Source organism: Panthera tigris, chromosome B2 (genome assembly GCF_018350195.1).
Source record: "Panthera tigris isolate Pti1 chromosome B2, P.tigris_Pti1_mat1.1, whole genome shotgun sequence".
Classification (NCBI taxonomy): domain Eukaryota; kingdom Metazoa; phylum Chordata; class Mammalia; order Carnivora; family Felidae; genus Panthera; species Panthera tigris.
The window spans coordinates 12525413-12543621 of NC_056664.1; the positions used below are offsets into that span (position 1 = coordinate 12525413).

The 18209-nt window shown below is 45.3% G+C and overlaps 1 protein-coding gene and 1 pseudogene across 6 annotated transcripts in view; both read left to right on the forward strand.

Moving 5' to 3' along the window:
• The window catches only part of ATXN1 (ataxin 1), a 411201-nt gene that overhangs the window by 168403 nt on the left and 224589 nt on the right, over positions 1-18209 (forward strand). The window lies entirely within an intron of this gene.
• Positions 3942-4735, forward strand: LOC107180311 (annotated as a pseudogene).

The window sequence follows — 18209 nt, forward strand, 5'->3', positions numbered from 1 at the left end:
AGAAATAATCAGATCGTTAGATAATAGGACCTCAGATCTCTCAAAAGGGAGGTTCCGGGGGATAAAGGAAGCAGGTGCTAAAGGAACGTGGGCATTTTAATTTAACCAGAAAAGAGAGACCTTTAAAAAGAAATACAGGGGCTACGTGATGATGCTTCGTGGGTTCAAGGCCCGTATCGGGCTCCATGCTGCTGGTGCGGAGCCTGCTTGGGATTCAATTGTATCTAACGGGGTATGGTCAAGATCAAGTGAGGTGGTGCATACAAAATGTGGAAAAAAAAAAAAAAAAGAAAATATTTTGTGAACTCTGAAGCCTTCCCCGTGCTATGACAGTAAATGTGCTCTGTGCTGACAGTGTGGAGAAGGCTCCGGGGGCCTGATCCCCTGGGAGAATAACCCTCGAGAGCCAGTCACGGACAGGCAGATTTTACTGTGTAAAAATTTAAATATATTCATGAATTATATTTTCTGCTCCTCATTTTTCTGGCCCAGAAATTCTTCTGTGTCTATGGGATTTTTCCAAGAATTTTCCAGTGAGTTCCGTAAGAGAGCCATCCACTCTCCAATGAGCTTTTCCACCGCGTGATTGTACAGTAAATGTTTTCTCTGAGGAAACCTCGAATGACAGAGTAAAGAGAAAGAATTCTGGGCACCTGGGTGGCTCAGTCAGTTGAGCGTCCGACTTCGGCTCAGGTCGTGATCTCACCGTTGGTGAGTTCGAGCCCCGCGTCGGGCTCCGTGCTGACAGCTCGGAGCCTGGAGCCTGCTGCGGATTCCGTGTCTCCTTTTCTCTCTGTCCTCCCCCACTCATACTCTGTCTCTCTCTCAAAAATAAATAAAGGTTACCAAAAAAAAAAACCAAAAAAAAAACCAAAATAAAAAAGAAAATAGTCCCCATTGCGGGAGGTCCAGGTAGAGACGGGAATGGGGTCGGTGGGCTAGCTACAAGAAGAAGATAAGTAGGACGCTGAAGGATGAAGGCTCGAAACGGAGAAGGTTAGGCTGGGTAAATCCCTGCAGAGTGTGGGCTGACGTGCCGAACTTTCCTTTATGCTGCCAGCAGCCCATCTGTCTTCATTGGTTTCTGTGTCTTCATCACAGACTCCACGAAGTGTCTACTTGGCTTTCCTTTTCTCTTTCTTTATTTATTTATTTATTTTTTTAGCTTTTTATCTTAATCCCCTCCCAAAGGTAACAAAAGGAAGACCACTGGACCTGGATGCTGTTTGTGTGTGACATGCGTGGCAGGCAGGGGAGCAAGCTCGATTTCTGAGTGGATGTGAGCGCGGGGGTCCGTCTGTATGCATCCGAGCATATTCGTGTGTGCATCCGTGAATATGCGTGCATTTGTGGGGATAGCCACAGACACAACACACGTGCGCCTCTATTCTGTACATCCTAACACGGAGAGGACACGTTGACGATAATGAGAAAGGGTGACAGGAAACCGTGAAAGTAACATGCCTTCCAGCAGCCTTTACTGTTGCAACCCAAGTGCACGATGCAACTAACATTGGGTGTGCGGGGAGAGTCTTTGCCTGTTCATCATTTAGAACAATAGTAGGAGTCACATATTAACAGGTTTAAGTGTCAGTTAAGTGTCGAAAGATACAAATTCTCTATTGTTGGCAGCTCTTGGAATACCGGCAGGGTATTTTCGTATTGTAGCCCTGGTGGCTTGGAGTTCAAAATGCTTTGGATGAAGAATGTTACAGTGTGTGCTCTCTGCGGCAGAAAACGTGCCCTGGTTGTTTGTTTATTATTCCCGAGGACATTTGCAGGTCTGAACTATCACACGCAGAAAAGAAGCGCTTTGTTCGGGAAATACAGGAGGAGCGGCACGAGAAAATCAAATTAAGTGAAGAAACTTCGGGAGCCCATCTTTGATTGATGGTGCTTCTTACGTATTCTTCATGATTCCCTGTGAAGGCATAAAAACTATGAAATTGGATTTGGAAACTGGATTAAGACAAATGGCTCCTCAGACTTTTTTACTTTAGCTCTTTCCAATTTTCCTAGGAAAGCACATAGTCGCTATATAAAGAGTCTGTGTTTACTACATTAAATCTTCCTAAAAAGCGTGCCCTTGAGGCTTGATTTTAAGAATTAGTCTAGAAGATGCAGGGGCAGGCTACACCTGCTAACTGTGTTACAGTGTTTGTCTTTAGATATTTTATGTGCACACTTGCTTTTATAGAGTGAGCAGAATACTGCTTTTCTTTTTCTTTTTTTCTTTTTTTTAATGCTTATTTTTGAGAGAGAGCGAGCATGCGAGCGAGTGAGCCAGGGGGCGGGGGGAGAGAGAGGGAGACACAGAAACAGAAGCTGGCTCCAGGCTCTGAGCTGTCACCACAGAGCCCGACGCGGGGCTCGAACTCACGAACCGTGAGATCGTGACCCGAGCTGAGGTCGGATGTTTAACTGACTGAGCCACCCAGGCACGCCCCTTGAATGCTGTTTTTCTTAAAAGTTTTTTCTGCCTGTCTCTCACCATAGACTTCTTTCTCCGGGAAGAGTTTACCATATTCCCATTTGAGCTATTGCTTTACTCCTCCAAATACTTTTTATCAGGGACTCGTAGGTGTTCACACGAGTCTCTGTTCACTAGATTGTAAACCGCTTGAGAGAAGAAATTGTTTTATTTGTTGTAGCACAGAAGGCAAGGCCCTGAACATTACTTGTCGAATGAATGAATGAATCAGCCACTCGATCAGTCAGTCACTGAATCTGACACCTACCGTGTACCTAGCATTGTCTTAGACCCGAGGGAATGTGAAAAAAGTGTAAGACATGGCCAAATCTGCTCTGATGTCGTAGAAAAATCTGGCTGAGGGTTAGGACAGCCTGAGTGAGGAAATCATATTGGATTACAACCCCAAAGAAGAACCCATGAGTCCATAGTGATATCAATAAATAATTGAATGAATAAATGAATAAGTGAGGCAAAAGAATTCTCCTTACAGAAGAATTCAAGTTAATAAATAAATACATGAGAGGCATCATTAGAACTCCTCGCAGTAAATGCCACAGGAAAGTTCCACGGATGGATGCTAGGATTGGTGGGCAAAAGATTAAGCAGAAACGGGATACTTGTAGCATTTTAAAGTATCTCCCTCCAAAACATTTAGTAATTACAAAAAGGAATAGGTCTCTCTACCTGGAGAATCCTCACAGACATGCCTCCACTGAGCGATCAGGGTTAGCATTACCAGGAAACCATATTTGACATTGTATGCCCCTTCACAGGAAATGCTGAGAAGGCCCCCCCGCCTCAGGCGACTGCCGTGGTATTCTTCCCAGTCATGTGTAATCCCACTCTCCTCAAGAGAAAATATCCAACCCAGTCGAAGGACTGGGAAGTCGGAGAGTACTAGAAACCAGCTGACGAGTACTCTCCGGAAGTGTCATGGTCTTAACGCTAAGGAAGGGTTGAGGAGCTGTACAGGTGAAAGGAGACCCAAGAGACAGGATGTGTCCATGTCGTGTGAAAGCCTAGATTGGTTCCTGAGACACAAAAAGGACACGAGTGGAAAACTGGTGACATCGTCATAAATTCTGTGATTTGGTTGGTAGTGTTGACCACGTTTAATATCCTATGATTATGTAAGACTTGAACATAAAGGAACGCCTAGTGTTAGGGACAAGGCAAGTGTGTACTATTTTTGCAACTGTCTATAAATCTAAATTTATCTTTGTGAAAATCTAGCTGAGGACACAACACCAACCCGCAAGAAGCAATTGCAGAACAATAGGTGACAGCGTGCAACCGAGAATCCGTGGGGGGGGGGGGGCACGTGAGGGTCATCGAGCGCTGAGAAGAAGGGGGCATGGCTGGGGGCACAGGGGTCAGGACAGGTTTCATAGGAGAAACGCCTTGAGAGGAGGTGTAGAGATGACGGGGGGAGGGGGGACACACAGGGATGGGTCCAGGAGCAGGGAGAGCAGGGTCACAGGCTCGAGGGAGGGACGCAGGCGACCTGGGTGGGGTAGGTGGAGAGGCTGGCCGAGGGATGTGGGTGTCATTGCTGGAGAGCAGCAGGAAAGAAAGCTGGGCCCCTGTGGGGAAGACAGAGCAGAGGGTCATGAAGATGTGGCAGACGGGGAGGTGACACAGAGTTCCAAGTTCTTGCCCCAGAAAGTGCCGCCATGAGACAGTACACATGGGAAATCGGTGACAGGCTATCCAGGTGGCTGGGATTTGGGAAAGAGGAGGCCAGGTGAGTGAGGAGTTAGAAATAGGTAATGAGACCTTGCAGATGACGACGCCCTGGAGCCGCCACCCAGAGATGGTCAACTCCACTGTAGTTTCCACCATCGCCATGGCTGGGGAGCCTATGGGCGGCGTCTCCTTTGAGCTGTTTGTAGACAAAGCAAGGGGAGAAAGGATTTGGGTATAAAGGTTCCTGCGTTCACAGGATTATTCTGGGATTTACGTGCCGGGGAGGTGACGTCACACGCCATAATGGCACTGGCAGCAAATCCGCCTCTGGGGAGAAACTTGATGATGAGAATCTCATGCCGAAGCACACGGGTCCTGGCATCTCGTCCGCGGCAAATGCTGGACCCAACACAAACGGTTCCCAGTTTTTCATGTGCGCTGCCAAGACTGAGTGGTTGGATGGTAAGCGTGTGGTCTTTGGCAAGGTGAGGGAGGGCAGGAATCTTGTGGAAGGCTGTGGAAGGCTTTGGGTCCAGGGACGGCAAGACCAGCAAGAAGGTCACCATTGCTGACTGAACAGATCTAAAAAGTCTAACTTGTGTTTTGTTTTTTTTGTTTTTTTTGTTTTTTTAAATTTTTTTTTCAACGTTTTTTATTTATTTTTGGGACAGAGAGAGACAGAGCATGAACGGGGGAGGGGCAGAGAGAGAGGGAGACACAGAATCGGAAACAGGCTCCAGGCTCCGAGCCATCAGCCCAGAGCCTGACGCGGGGCTCGAACTCACGGACCGCGAGATCGTGACCTGGCTGAAGTCGGACGCTTAACCGACTGCGCCACCCAGGCGCCCCTAAAAAGTCTAACTTGTGTTTTATCTTAACCACCCGACCGTTTCTTCTGCGGCTCAGGAGAGCACCCCCTCACCCCCACCTGCTCGAAATATCCTGTAATCTTTGTGCTCTCGTGCATATAGTTCAGCAGGTTTCGTGTTTTTTCCTTACTCCCCTCCACATCTAGCTGGATTGCAGAGCTAAGCGTATGACAATGAAGTGAAAAAATAGCACCAACAAAGAAATACGTCGTGAGAAGCAATTCGTCCGAGGCCTGGAGTGGGAGGGGTGGGGAATCAGAAGAGGAGCAGGCATCGTATCTAAAAGCATGTCAAGAGGTAGACTCATAGAACGTAGTGATGGGTGGATGTGGGGCCCGAAGAGGGAGAAGTCACAAAGATGATTCCCGGGTCAAGCTCACAGGACAGGTGCCGCCGGTGTCCGTAATTGAAATAATTCATTCAGCAGATATTTCAGTGCCTACGTTGAGGCATTCTGTATTCTAGGTAAAGGAGGATGAAAAAGAGTGTAAATGCGATGTTTCCCTATGAAACACAAGCAGGAAAGCCCATGGCTTGAGCTGGACTGAATGACTTCACAGATGACCGGCTCAGACCCACATATGGTGGCAGGGGCGGCGGGGGGAGGGGGGGTCTCTTTCCTCCAGTTAAAAAGAAGGGGGGGGATTGCTGTCTTCCTAGCAGCAGCCGTGAACGGCGTTAGGATATTTTTCAAGTTGGCGCTTTTCTGTGCTTAATAAAGACGTCAAGCCTACTGTTCAGACTCTACTCACCAGAAAACTCTCTCTAGTAAATCACCATTCTACTTAGGAAAAGCTCACACGTACTCTTTTAACTCTGCCAAGTTAGAGATCCCTGGGTCCCAGCGGTCCCAAATACGAAAGCTAACATACCGTAAAAGCACAATGAACTTGACGGAAGAAAAAATGGAAAGTTAAGTTTGTGTGCTGAAGTTTCGAGCTCCTGCTCTTCAGCCACTGTGTCTTGGGGACTTGTTTTATATACTGGTGCCCATTGAGCAGACCCTTAATTAATGTTCTCCTGGGCGGGTTTGGCTGTGTCATTCTTCTCTTGGGCTTGTCCCTTCTCCGTGTTACTGAGGACGGGGTTTCTGTATCCTTTATTCCTTTGTGTTCATCAGAGACTTCACAAATTTCCACCCATACCTCAAAAATGACTATACAAAAATGTCCATTGCTCTCACAGTTGACATTTCAGTTATGTTTCTTAAAAACTGAGCACTGACCCCCCCTTTTTGGTATCTATCAGTGATTAGGCTAAATAGACATTTTACCGAGAATAGGAAACTAAAGAGGAAGCTCACCCCTTTTACGGTTAACTGTAAATGGAGGTCACTTGTATCCTGGCAAGCGTGGAGTTGAGGTGGTTCTGATCCGGGTCCAGAACGAAGCATCCCGTGTCACCTTTGCAGCACGTTAACTTAAGCTCCAGGTATCTTCTGAATGGCGAGAACGCTCCGTGAAATGTGAATGGCCTACGCTGTATTTAAGACATGGTTTAAATGGCAATGGGTCTCCTCATTCTAATGTAAGAAGGAGTTCGTCTTTTGTAGAGTGTCCAGCCCGGTAGTGGCAGAGCACTCTGCGAGGTGACCACGAGGTCCCCTCTGTGGGCCCGTTGTGGAAGCCTATACGTGCAAACTAGGAGGGTAAAGGGCCTTTTTATGTTCTTTGTGTCGACTTCAGTATTGTTTTCATCGGGAACATAGTTCTAAATTGTAATTGCAGTTCTAAATTGAATTGCGTTAAATTGTAATGGTTCTATAGAAAGGTTCCATGTACAGGTGCTTACTCTGTCCCGTGAGTCTCTCCACAGCGCCATGTAATACAGGCCAGTCTGCACCACCCCCTTCTCAGAGCGCCTGGTGCAATTGAGTAGAGTGCATTTCCTACGGTGGGGGTCCAGTTGTCCTTTGGTGGCAGAAGTGGGAGTCGTATGCTGAGCTCAGGGAACCATTCCGGACTTATTCTCGAAAGTTGTGAGGCCAAGGCAGACAGAACCTCAGCCCGGTGACCCCGCAGCAGAGCCCCTTAGGCATTGAGAAACTTACCGGGCTACCCTTTGTCACAGAGTTCTTACGCATGTGTTATGCAGATTAGCTCATTCTTTTATTTTTTAGGACGCCCCACAGGAAGCACGGGAAGCACGTGGTCATGTAATCTAGTGGACCTTTTACAAATGCAACAGAGAGACGAGGGTGGAAAGTGCCAGATAATTGCTGTGGAAGAAACAAGCATAGAAAGCCAAGTTTTAGGAATGAACATAATCTGTTTAAGGTTAGATCTGAATTTAGAGTTTGTGCCCTCCCCTGTGGCATTGAGTAATGAAATAAGGGGGAGACCTAACAGAGCAAGAGGTGGGTGTGGTTACACATTCCTTCCTTTCTTCACTGTCTCCACTATTATCTCCCCTTTTGCATTAAAAGTAAGTTAAATGAATGAGGATGAAGCGAGCAAGCTGTTTTAACAACTTTCAAGTGCTGTCACTTGTGTGAATTTTGTCATGACAACAACATGATCCTGGTTTTCTTGCCCAGTACACATGCTTTGGCGACCCTAACCTACTCATGAAATCTGCAAATAATGGGAAAAAGACTTCCTAGGAAAGAGAAAAATGGCTGATAAAAAAAAATCCTGCTCTTGGCTCTGTGGGTGAGGCCCTGAGATGCCCAGAGTCTGGTTGGCTGAGCAGGGCACTTAAAGTAGGGTTAATGATGTAACTAGTTTACTTACCCAGTTCCCCAAGTAGATTCAATGGAAGGAGAGGGGTTTCTCATGTTTTAAATATATCAACCACAGTGAAGGAAGTAGAAAACTGGAAGCATTAAAACAGCTCAGCAGTGTGGGGCCATTCATTTTAGAGAGACAATATCTGCGTAGATTTTTCAGGGTAGGTCAACATAAAGGACCTCTTCCTGAGATGCAGCAAAGCAGAGAGGACACGGAGAGCAAGAATGTGGCATTCCAACACCCCAGCTTGTCAGAGTTCACTTCCGGTGTTCACAGGTGGGGGTGGAGACATCCACCTGGCCATGATCCCCAGACCCAGGGTCTTTCCATCTTATGGCTCAGCAGTTCCCTAAGGTCAGTGGGAGACCAGAAGGTTCCTCTGCAGCCAGTTTGACCAGCAGTGGTGGGGGAAGTGAGGCACTGAAAGACCTCGCTGGAGGCTTGTTACGCTCTCGTTCATGTTCCCTTGGCCAGATTTAGTCAGGTGGGCACACCTAACCGCGGGGAATGCCGGGAAATGCCAACCTTAACGCTTGGGAGGTCAGGGAAGTGTGTGGAACACTAACCAGCCTCTGCCACAGCTGGGTACCTTCTCGAGCCTGATGTCAGCCTTTACATCCGGTCCAGCCGTGCCCTGGGGGCATACCTGCATTGAGTACCGGGTATTTCCAGGCACCCCACCCCTGTCCTGGGAAAATCGGGGGCCTGCTGAGTCAGTGTGTCAGGACCCTTTTTTTTTACATTTTTTTTTAATGTTTACTTATTTTTGAGGAAGAGAGAGAGACAGAGTGCGAGGGGGGAGGGACAGAGAGAGAGGGAGACACAGAATCGGAAGCAGGCTCCAGGCAATGAGCTGTCAGCACAGAGCCCGATGCAGGGCTCGAACTCGTGAACCATGTGTGAGATCATGACCTGAGCCCAAGTTGGAGGGACGCTTAACCGACTGAGCCACCCAGATGCCCCAGGACCCTTTATCCTTCACACCATCTTCCTCTGAACACACATTCCCTGATGTCATCTTCAGCGTGGAGGGAGGGGGGGCGGAAAGAGCAAGTAATCCTGAGTGGCCCCACATGGAAAGACAAGGAAGCTTCTAAACACGGCCACTAGAGGATGGCATCCTCACCACCATCCTGGGCTTTATCTGTGCCGATTGGTGAGGAAACCGCTTCTACCGAAGTTCTTCGAACTGCACCATCTGGGAGCCGAGTCCTATTAACATAACTAAATTCCAAAGGAATTCCTGAAATCATCTCAGTCCTTCCAAATGTCCCAGTGTCTGTGTTCTGTCCTCAGGGCTGCGTTGTAGCCCCATTCTGCTCTCCGGAGCTTGTATCTCCCACCAAACTCTGAAACAGGTGTTTACTGAACTGAACTATTGGTAAGCTTTTGATGTCACATGACAAAAAACAAGAAGGGGAGTTTCGGGAAGGGGGGCTGGGGGTTAACTATATAAAATTATTTCGGTGCTCTATTACATAGGTTGGGATGAAGTATTTAGATGGGGGGTTGGGGCAAAGTTGGGGGGTGGGAGGAAGTCTATACAGAGAGGAAGGCAGGGGCACCTGGGTCGCTCAGTCAGTTAAGCGTCCGACTTCGGCTCAGGTCATGATCTCACGGTTCATGGGTTCGAGCCCCACATCGGGCTCTGTGCTGACAGCTCGGAGCCTGGATCCTGCTTCAGATTCTGTGTCTCCCTCTCTCTCTGCCCCTCCCCAGCTCACACTCTGTGTGTGTCTCTCTCTCTCTCTCTCAAAAATAAACATTAAAAGCATGCATGCATGCATGCATGCATGCATGCATAAATAAATAAATAAATAAATAAATGAGAGAGGCAGGCAGATGCCAGAAAAACTTAGGAACTTCCAGGTCAAGAAGAAGAAATGTCCTTCTTCTCCCCGACCTGCTCTTGATTCCTGTACCTCCTGTTCCCTGCCCGCCACAGGAACAGCTTGCTTGAGAGCTGTCAGTACCGAAATTTGTCTGCATCACGGGCTTAATAGCTCTTGTTTGCCTTCCTACAAAACTGAGCACTATTTATAAACTTTGCTTCTCTGAGAAAACGAGTTTGGGGTTCCAACCAACTGACTTACAAATGAACTTTCTGTACAGAGCTCATTCATAAATTGAGGACTGCTTGTACTGGGCTGGTAACCCAGAGATAACATTTATCTGTGCTTTATCAGTACGGGCTTGTCAAGCCTAACTTATGTTTACTCTTCTCTGCATTCGTTTTCATGATAGCCTTGCTCTTAAAATTTAATACTGTATGTTTGGAGAAACATTTCCTTTGGAGGTGCCTCAACTATTCTTGTGAATTGGAATGGTGATTTCATTTTATCTACCAATTTATCTTTAGTAGGATTCATGGCTATGAAAATCTTTTGTGCAGGGAGTCTGTAAATTGTAGAAAAATTGAGAACGATTTAAAGGAAGTAGGGGAAAGAAAGAATTCTTTTCTTGTATTACCCCGGGTTGTCAGATATCTTGCAATGTAATTACTGTGTTGGTTTGTAAAGGTTAAAGAACGCTGAAGTTTATAATTCCCTTTTGCGTATGTGTTCCACGCATACAGGGGAAAAATCTGATGCATCAAAACAACATGCCTTAACGTAAAAGTAAAAGTTCTGAGCATTTTATGGTTTGTCGACACATAGACATACATAATTCGTGGGTTTTTATATTTGCTTTTACAAATACCCGATGAGTCAGTTATTTGTTCATGGAGCCGATTTGCAGATTACAAACTTTGTTTATTGCAAATCTGTTTGTAGGTGTAATGCATGCACAGAGCTATTGTTGGTAGCATCATATTGTAATGCAAAAAGGTAAAAACCCTGGTCTTAGAGATGCTCCTTCTTAGGAAGCATACAACCCGTATCCAAGTAAAAAAATTCTGCTCTTAGCAGAGCAGCTGACAGAATATGATCACAGACGTTACTGATGCTGTTCTGTTAGAAAGCAGAAATAGAATGCCTAGGACAGGGCAAGATTGTCATAGATTGTCAAGGTGATGTGCTGCTGTATTAAAAAGAATACTTTGTTTCCCCCCTCACAATGCACCCCTGCAATGGTAGGAATCTGTTTCGGCTCTTATTCTGCCTTGCAGTTGAGGCTCAGATTCCGATACTGGTGTAGTTAAAATTTAGTGACTAGCAGTCATGTTTAATGGTCTTCCCCTTCTGTTTAAAACCGTACTGTGGCCCTGGCTAGAAACATTTCCTTTTAGTTTCAAGTTTATATATTCTGTTGTATCTTTGGCTGATTTTTCTTTCCTGTCAAAACTATGAGAATAATTTTCATGTCATGATCTTTCTGCCCTCTCCAGCCTGCAATCACTTTCCCCCAAATTGTCCTTGTAGATTTCAGGACACCTTTATATTAAATGATCAGTCATTGACTAATACCTTTGAAAGGATTTTACAGAAGCTGAACTGCCAAGCTGTAGTTTAACACAAAGAAGCCCCCGTGAGCGTGAAAGAAAGCCCTTTATGAACTGTAGAGTAGTGCGGAAAAGTCAGGCATTATAATTAAATACTGTCAGGTTATTACTGAGCATTGACTGTCAAAACATGTAAAAGACAACGTATATTTTCCCATAGGTACACTGCTTGTAATGTTTTGAGAGTAGCTAGAAGTTACTCCAATACTATAAGGGAGTATCTGGCAGGGAAAGAAGGGTGAGGAATCCAGAGTTTTAAAAGGCCAACAAAAATCATTAATTAAGGGAGAACTCTTGAAGCTACCTCTTTAAGACCCCACCGGATGCAAAAACATGAAATGCTGAATGTTAGAAGAGAAATAATTAAGTTTAATGGATTTCTGTTTTATGACCAGCTCAAGTTTACAGCTTTCTAGATATCTGGAGAGACGCGAAAGCTTTATTGTTGTTATTCACCTTAAATCTTATATAATCTGCTCTTAATTTCCAATGTCCTGAAAAATACTTTTTCTCTCTTTCTGGACACTTCGCCCCCACCCTCCTACCCCCCCCCACCCCCCACCCCCCCCGCCAGCGCCCTGCCAGAGAAAAAAGAGCCTGTAGTTTTCAGCACTGATACTGCTTGGATGCATTTGTAGATGAAACATACCAAGTGGGGTGGGAACTTCTTCATGAAAATTGGGCCCAATGGGCTACGTGACAGTCACTGAACATGCTTGTCTTAGTAGAAATTTACCTTTTACAGCTGACACGCCATTGAGCAGAGTAACCTGTTATAAAACGTGGCACTTAATCATTTGTGTTGTGTCTTCAGCCCTGAACATCAAAGCTGAAACATATGAAGCGACATTCTTGACCTTTAAAGAGACTTCATTAACCCTGTGTATTAAAATGGTTTTCGATGAAAGTCTTTGAGAAATGCTTTCGTAGTTGATTTCTGGAATGCTCGGAGAGTAAAGGCAGTTTGTGTGTGGGGGGGGGAGGAGTTGGGGGGGCTCAAAAGCCAACATTACCCAGAGACCTTACAGAATCATGCCGAAATAATAATAATTGTTGTTGTTTGTTACTGTGATGATGATTATTATTGCAAATGAGTAAATTGGCATTCTGATTTCTTAGTTTGAGTATTCCCTGAAAATCACTGTTGCCTCGTGTGGAAAAGGTGGACTTCCTGGAACCAATAATATTATGGAGGTCGCGGTGCAGGCAGTTATTGGCGTGTTTATCAGATAAATCAGACATCAAATGGGCCATAGGCTGTGGTTCTTCAGTACATTATCCTGGCAATTTTTATTCCCTGAAGAAAATCGTGGTGCCTGTTAACCAGAGTAGTTTGGAGAAGGCATGGCTTTTAGGTACCCCGTTCCCGTGATTTGGAGAAGCCAGAAGGCAAGGCTCCAGAGCACCCCCTCGGTATTTTTTCATAAGCTTTAAACTGGGTATGAAAAGGCCTGTCCACTTCAAAGCTTCTGCCTGGGAAGATCAAGCAGAGATTGATTTTTAGCCACTGTGCTCATGGGGGAACAGAATGCAGTAGCCAGGATTGAAAGAAGCAGATAGAAAGAAAAAGCGAAGTAAGCTCTCCGGCACCCACCTGACAGTGTCTCCAGAGGAAAAGGATAGATATCTTCTGATATTCATAGTTAAAGAAAGGGCTGGAATTCTACCTTGCGTATGGTCTACCCATCAGGACCTCTCCCCCAGGGAAGACAAATATTCTTTATTCAGGAAATGGGAAGCCGGAAACGTTAAGGGCTGTCTGGCAGGTCGTTTTGCTACATTCACAGAGGTGTGCCTTTGTCACCTGCCCCCGAAGGAAACCTTCTAGACGTTAGCAGTCACTTCCCATTTTCCCCCAAGCCTTCACCCCCAGCTCCTGACAACCACCCATCTGTTTTCTCTCTTTGTAGCTTGGACTCTCCTAGACATTTCGTATAAATAGAATCACACGGGATGTGGGCTTTTGTGCCCAGCTTCTTTCACTTAGATAATGTTTTCAAGCTCCATCCTCATGGTGGCAGGTAGCAGGTCGGTGGCTGGTTTCTGCAGCCCTTCCTTGCTCTGACTGAATAATATTCCACGGTATGCATGTAGCGCATTTTGCTTATCCACTCGTGAGTTGATAACCATTGGAAGTGCTTCTACTTTTCGCGTTACACGAATGATGCTGCTGTGAACATTCCCAAACTAGCTTCTGTGTGGGCATGTTTTCATTTCTCTGTGCAGCTTACTTTTTTTCCAAGTTTATTTACGAAAGAAAGAGAGAGCGTGTGCACGGTGCGGGGGGAGAAGGGGACAGAGAGAGAGGGAGAGAGAGAATCCCGAGCAGGCTTCCGACACGGGACTCGATCCCATGAACCGTGAGATCATGACCTGAGCCAAAATCAAGAGTCGAACACTTAACTGACTGAGCCACCCAGGCGCCCCATCTGTGTTGCTTAGAAGACATTAAATGACTTTTTTTTCCTTTTCATACATCGGTTTGCTTCAGTACAGTCTCTTCTTATCTATCTCACTCTCCTCAAAATAATTTTCCTGAAGAAGGTGGTTGTAGAACAGCAAGAACCTCAATTAATTTGTTTACTAATCACCAACCACCAGACTCTCTCCTAAGCACCCCACATGTGTTCCGGCATTTCTCAGATGGCCTTACTTTCCAGACACCATGGAGGGGGTTTCGACGGGCTCCGGGCTCCCCTAAAGCCTGAAGCTATGCAGCCGGGATGTGGGAGGAGCTGGGAGTTGGACCCATTGCTCTCTTAATCCAATCTCTGTATCCATTGCTCTCTTAATCACAGAACTCTCTGCTGCCTTCCTCATCATAAGATTAACCCACCTGTTCAGGCACCCGTTCACCTCTCAGAGCGTTCTTCTTTTCATGAGCCTCCCTCTGACTTGGCCGTGGAAAGTAAGAAATGTGGTTCAAAACTCTTTATCGGGTGCCCCCCGTCTTCCTTGACAGAATGACCATTTCCCTCTCTGTTTGAGTGAGGTGCTCAGTTCCAGCCTGGCTCTTTTTTTTATTATTACATTTTTTAATGTTTATTTATTTTTGAGAGAGAGAGAGAGAGAGAGAGAGAGAGAGAGAGAGAGAGAGAGAGAATCCAAACTGGGTTCTGGTGATAACAGCACAGAGTGGACTCGAACTCACAAACCATGATGAGATCATGGCCTGAGCCGAAGTCGGACGCTCAACCGACTGAGCCACCCAGGGGCCCCCACTCTCTGTCTCCTCACCTTAACCTCACCTCCTTCATGCCAGTCCCGCACATACTGCCACACCCATGCCCTGTTTATCAATTCGATCCAACCTGCTATGCACCTGTCGAAATCTCAGAATCTCAAACAAGGCCACTCCCTTCTCTGGGCACAGCCTGGGGCCGCCTGCTTTTTCTCCCCTCCCCCGTCCTCCCCTTCCCAGTCTCTTCAAAACCTATCATCACTCCTGCCTTCTGCACAAGGGTCTTTATTCCTCTTGTTTTTTGGAAATCTCGAGACACAAATCCTTCACCTGTCTCTTCTCTTCAGTTCTGTGCCAGTCCCACGGCTCGAGCGTTCCAGTGGCTCTGACCTCCAGTATCAGATACGCCACACCAGATACCCAAGGCATCAGGAACTCAGAGGAGTCTCTTTGGAGGCTACCCAAGAGTTTATGGAATTCTTCCGATCTTATGTTTTCAGCAGTTTCTCTAAGTCACGTACAAGCTACACTGATTCTCACTCCCGTTCCCTCCTTCATGAACGTGGAAGAGAACGTAAAAATGTCATTTGTCTCATCTGTAGGAGAGGATAGATTTTGGACTAAAATAAAGTTGGGGGTTACCTGTGAATTTCGGCAACCCCTGCGCTCATGGCTGTCATGGCTAAGGAGGCATACAGGGGAAGCCTTGCCCGCTCTTTTGTGATGATAGATGTGTGTCGAAGGGACTCCGAACGTTCCACTTGACAGAAGAGTTTACAAACAAAGGGATTTGCTACAGGCTCCGTGAGAGAGGTAAAATGAGGAGTTTTGGTGGAGTCTGAAACCCTTCACTCTGGCTGGCCCGTCACTGCTCACCAGTCTGTTCTGCCTGAGTGCACAGGGCTCCTTCGGAGGGGAGTCGGAGAGGGGACGGGTGGGTACAGATGGGTGTCCATCCTTCTATCTTTACCCTCCTCTCCCCGCCCCCTTAGAACGAGCACGTTAAGGGAATGTCTGGTGAATTCACTACAGTGTGTATCAGGACATTTTTACAGCCGTTTTGTTCTGAATTTAACCGATGGCCAATGAGAGACTTAATAATTCAAGTGAGTAGAAATAGGCAAAATTGGTCTGTTTTGTATCCTGAGGATAAACCTAAACAAACCTACCTAGTTGGGACGCGTCCAGCTGTCGCAGCAGCCGCATTTGAATGAATTATGAATGAATTATGAAAATCCATCTGGTCTTGGAGGGTAGTCCTGCCCACTCTGGAGGTACGGGGGCGCCGGGGTGGGGGAGGGTGGCCTTACAAAAGCCCCACGTGTAGGAAGCTCCACGGAATGCATCTGTTTTGCAGAAGTTGAATTGGTCTCCTGGATGGTCACTTGGGAGGACTTTTGTATAACTATGTTTTTCTTAAATATGCCTATATTAAAAATAACCCCCAGATCTCTTGAAACTTAGATCCCATATTTTGTTCATTTCGTATCTGTGTCCTTGCCATACTTGTTTTCTTTCTTTTAACCACAGATTTGTCTTAAATCACTAAATGTATAGAAGGGGCACAGTAGATGTCCACAGAAAACTAAGTCTCTTGTTTCTGTCTCCGAGGCATCAAAATTCGCTCCTGGAAGCAAGCTCCATTAACATTTTCTTTCTTACCATTACCATTACTTTGAAATACCTTTTGGATTATTTTATAACTATATAAGCAAAACTGGGTTCTTGTTTTTTTAAACAATGTTTACACCATACAAACTATTCTGCTCTTTGCCTTTTTTTTTTTTTTAACCTGTGTATCCTGGAATATCTTTTTGTCAGAACGTAGAGAGTAGCCTTATTCTTTATAATATCTGAATTGTATTCCATTGTATGGTCCTGCCACACTTTATTGAGTCCCACATTGACAGACTTCTGCGTGTTTCCAATTATCTGCTACTATGAACAAAGCTTTGGTGAATTACTTTCTATAAATAGCATTTGATATGTCAGCAAGGATCTCTGGAGGAGAAATTACTCAAGTGGAATCAAAAGGAATGTGCAGCTTTAATTTTGGTAAACCTTGCCAAATTGCCCTCCAATTTGGCGCTCTGTACCAATGCGTGCTCCCACTAGAGCTGCGTGAGTGTGCCTTTTCTCCACAGACAGTGTGATTAAACTTTGTGGTCTTTGCCAACCCAAGAGGTGAAAAAATACTATCTTTTAGTAGCTTTTAATGTGACTTTGCTCATTATAGCGATGATTGAATATGTTTTCACATGTTTAAGTGCCATTCTCGTTTGCTTTTCTAAAAAATGTACGTTCACATTCATTGCCCGTGTTTTACTGGGTTTTTGGTCTTTCCATCGAATCGATTTTTAGGAGCACTTAGGAGCTCAAGAAAACCAGTCCTTTGGTCTTGTACTTTTTTTATTTATCTGTTTCTTTTTTTGATCTATTTTTTTTTCATGCGGGATTTGTTTTTAAAATTATGTTGCCTTATCAGATTTTTTTTTTTGGCTTTTAACTTTTTGATATACTTAGGCCTTCTCCAGTCGAACATTATATTTAAAAAAAATGGTCTCCTGGGTTTTTGCTGAGTATTTTTTAAATCATACCTTTTATTGAGGTACCATACAATGTACTCTTTTAATGTGCACTATTTAGTGGTTTTAGTGCATTTACAGAGTTATGTAACCATCACCACAATCTAATTTCAAAACGTTTTCATCATCCCTCAAAGAAACCCCGTCCCCATCAGCATACCCCATACCCTCCCTCCCCAGCCCTCAGTAACCACTAATCTGCTTTCTTTATTGGTTGTGCCTATTTGGAAGCCTTCATATAAGGAGAATCGTATCACATTTAGTCCTCTATGACTGGCTTCTTCTACTTAGCATCATATTTTCACGGTGCTTTCTAGGATTTTTATGTTCCTCAGTAGTATTTAATTGTTTTTCATAGATCTTGCCTATTTCTCATCCAGTTTATCGTCTAGGTACTTTATATTTTCGCTGCCATGAAAAGTGGGGACATCTTTTTACTGGCTGTCATTGAGGAAGGCTACTGATTTTTGCATGTGACTTTTGTTAATTACCTTAAGGGATTCTCTAATTGTCTACCATTGCTGTTCAACTGGCTCGCTCAGATTTGCAGCCACAGCATATGCAAATAATGATTTTACTGCCTCTTTTTCCGATTTTATACCCCTTTTTTTCTTTCTCCTTTATAATTAAATTGGCTAATTCCACCAGAACAGCGTTAAATCACAGCGATGATGGTGGACAGCCTGGTGGTGTTTCTAACGTTAATGGAATGCTTCTGATGTTTCCCCATTAACAGCGAGGCCGCCTTTGGGGTTGGGCATGTTTAATGCCCATTTGGTGTTTGCAGGGCTTTCCAATGAGCAGAAAGCAATTTGGAAGCACTGGGTCTGACTGAATTGTTTGCAGGGGTGAAGGTTGCTCTCCTAACTCTCCCGCAGGGATGAAGTGGTAGGCTGATTTTCCTCACCAGCACTGAGGAGTTTGAGTGGGAAGTCCGTGCTGTAAAGGAGGAAGGTAGCAATTACACTCCAACCTCGTGCTATTTTTCTTTTGCCAATCAAGTGAAAAGACTAAGAAGCTATACGAACATGTAACACCATATTTACCAATCCGTGAGGATTAAATGAGGGCTTTTGCTAAAGGAGATATGGGGGAGAGGAGGGAGAAAGAGACAGAAAGGAAGAAGAGGTAAAAATGTCATTTTCTTTACTGTCCCAACCCCCCCCCCCGCCCCGATTAAGCCATGTGATACGGCAAAGTATTTCTGAGGTCAAAACACTAATTGTCAGCACATACGATAAAGG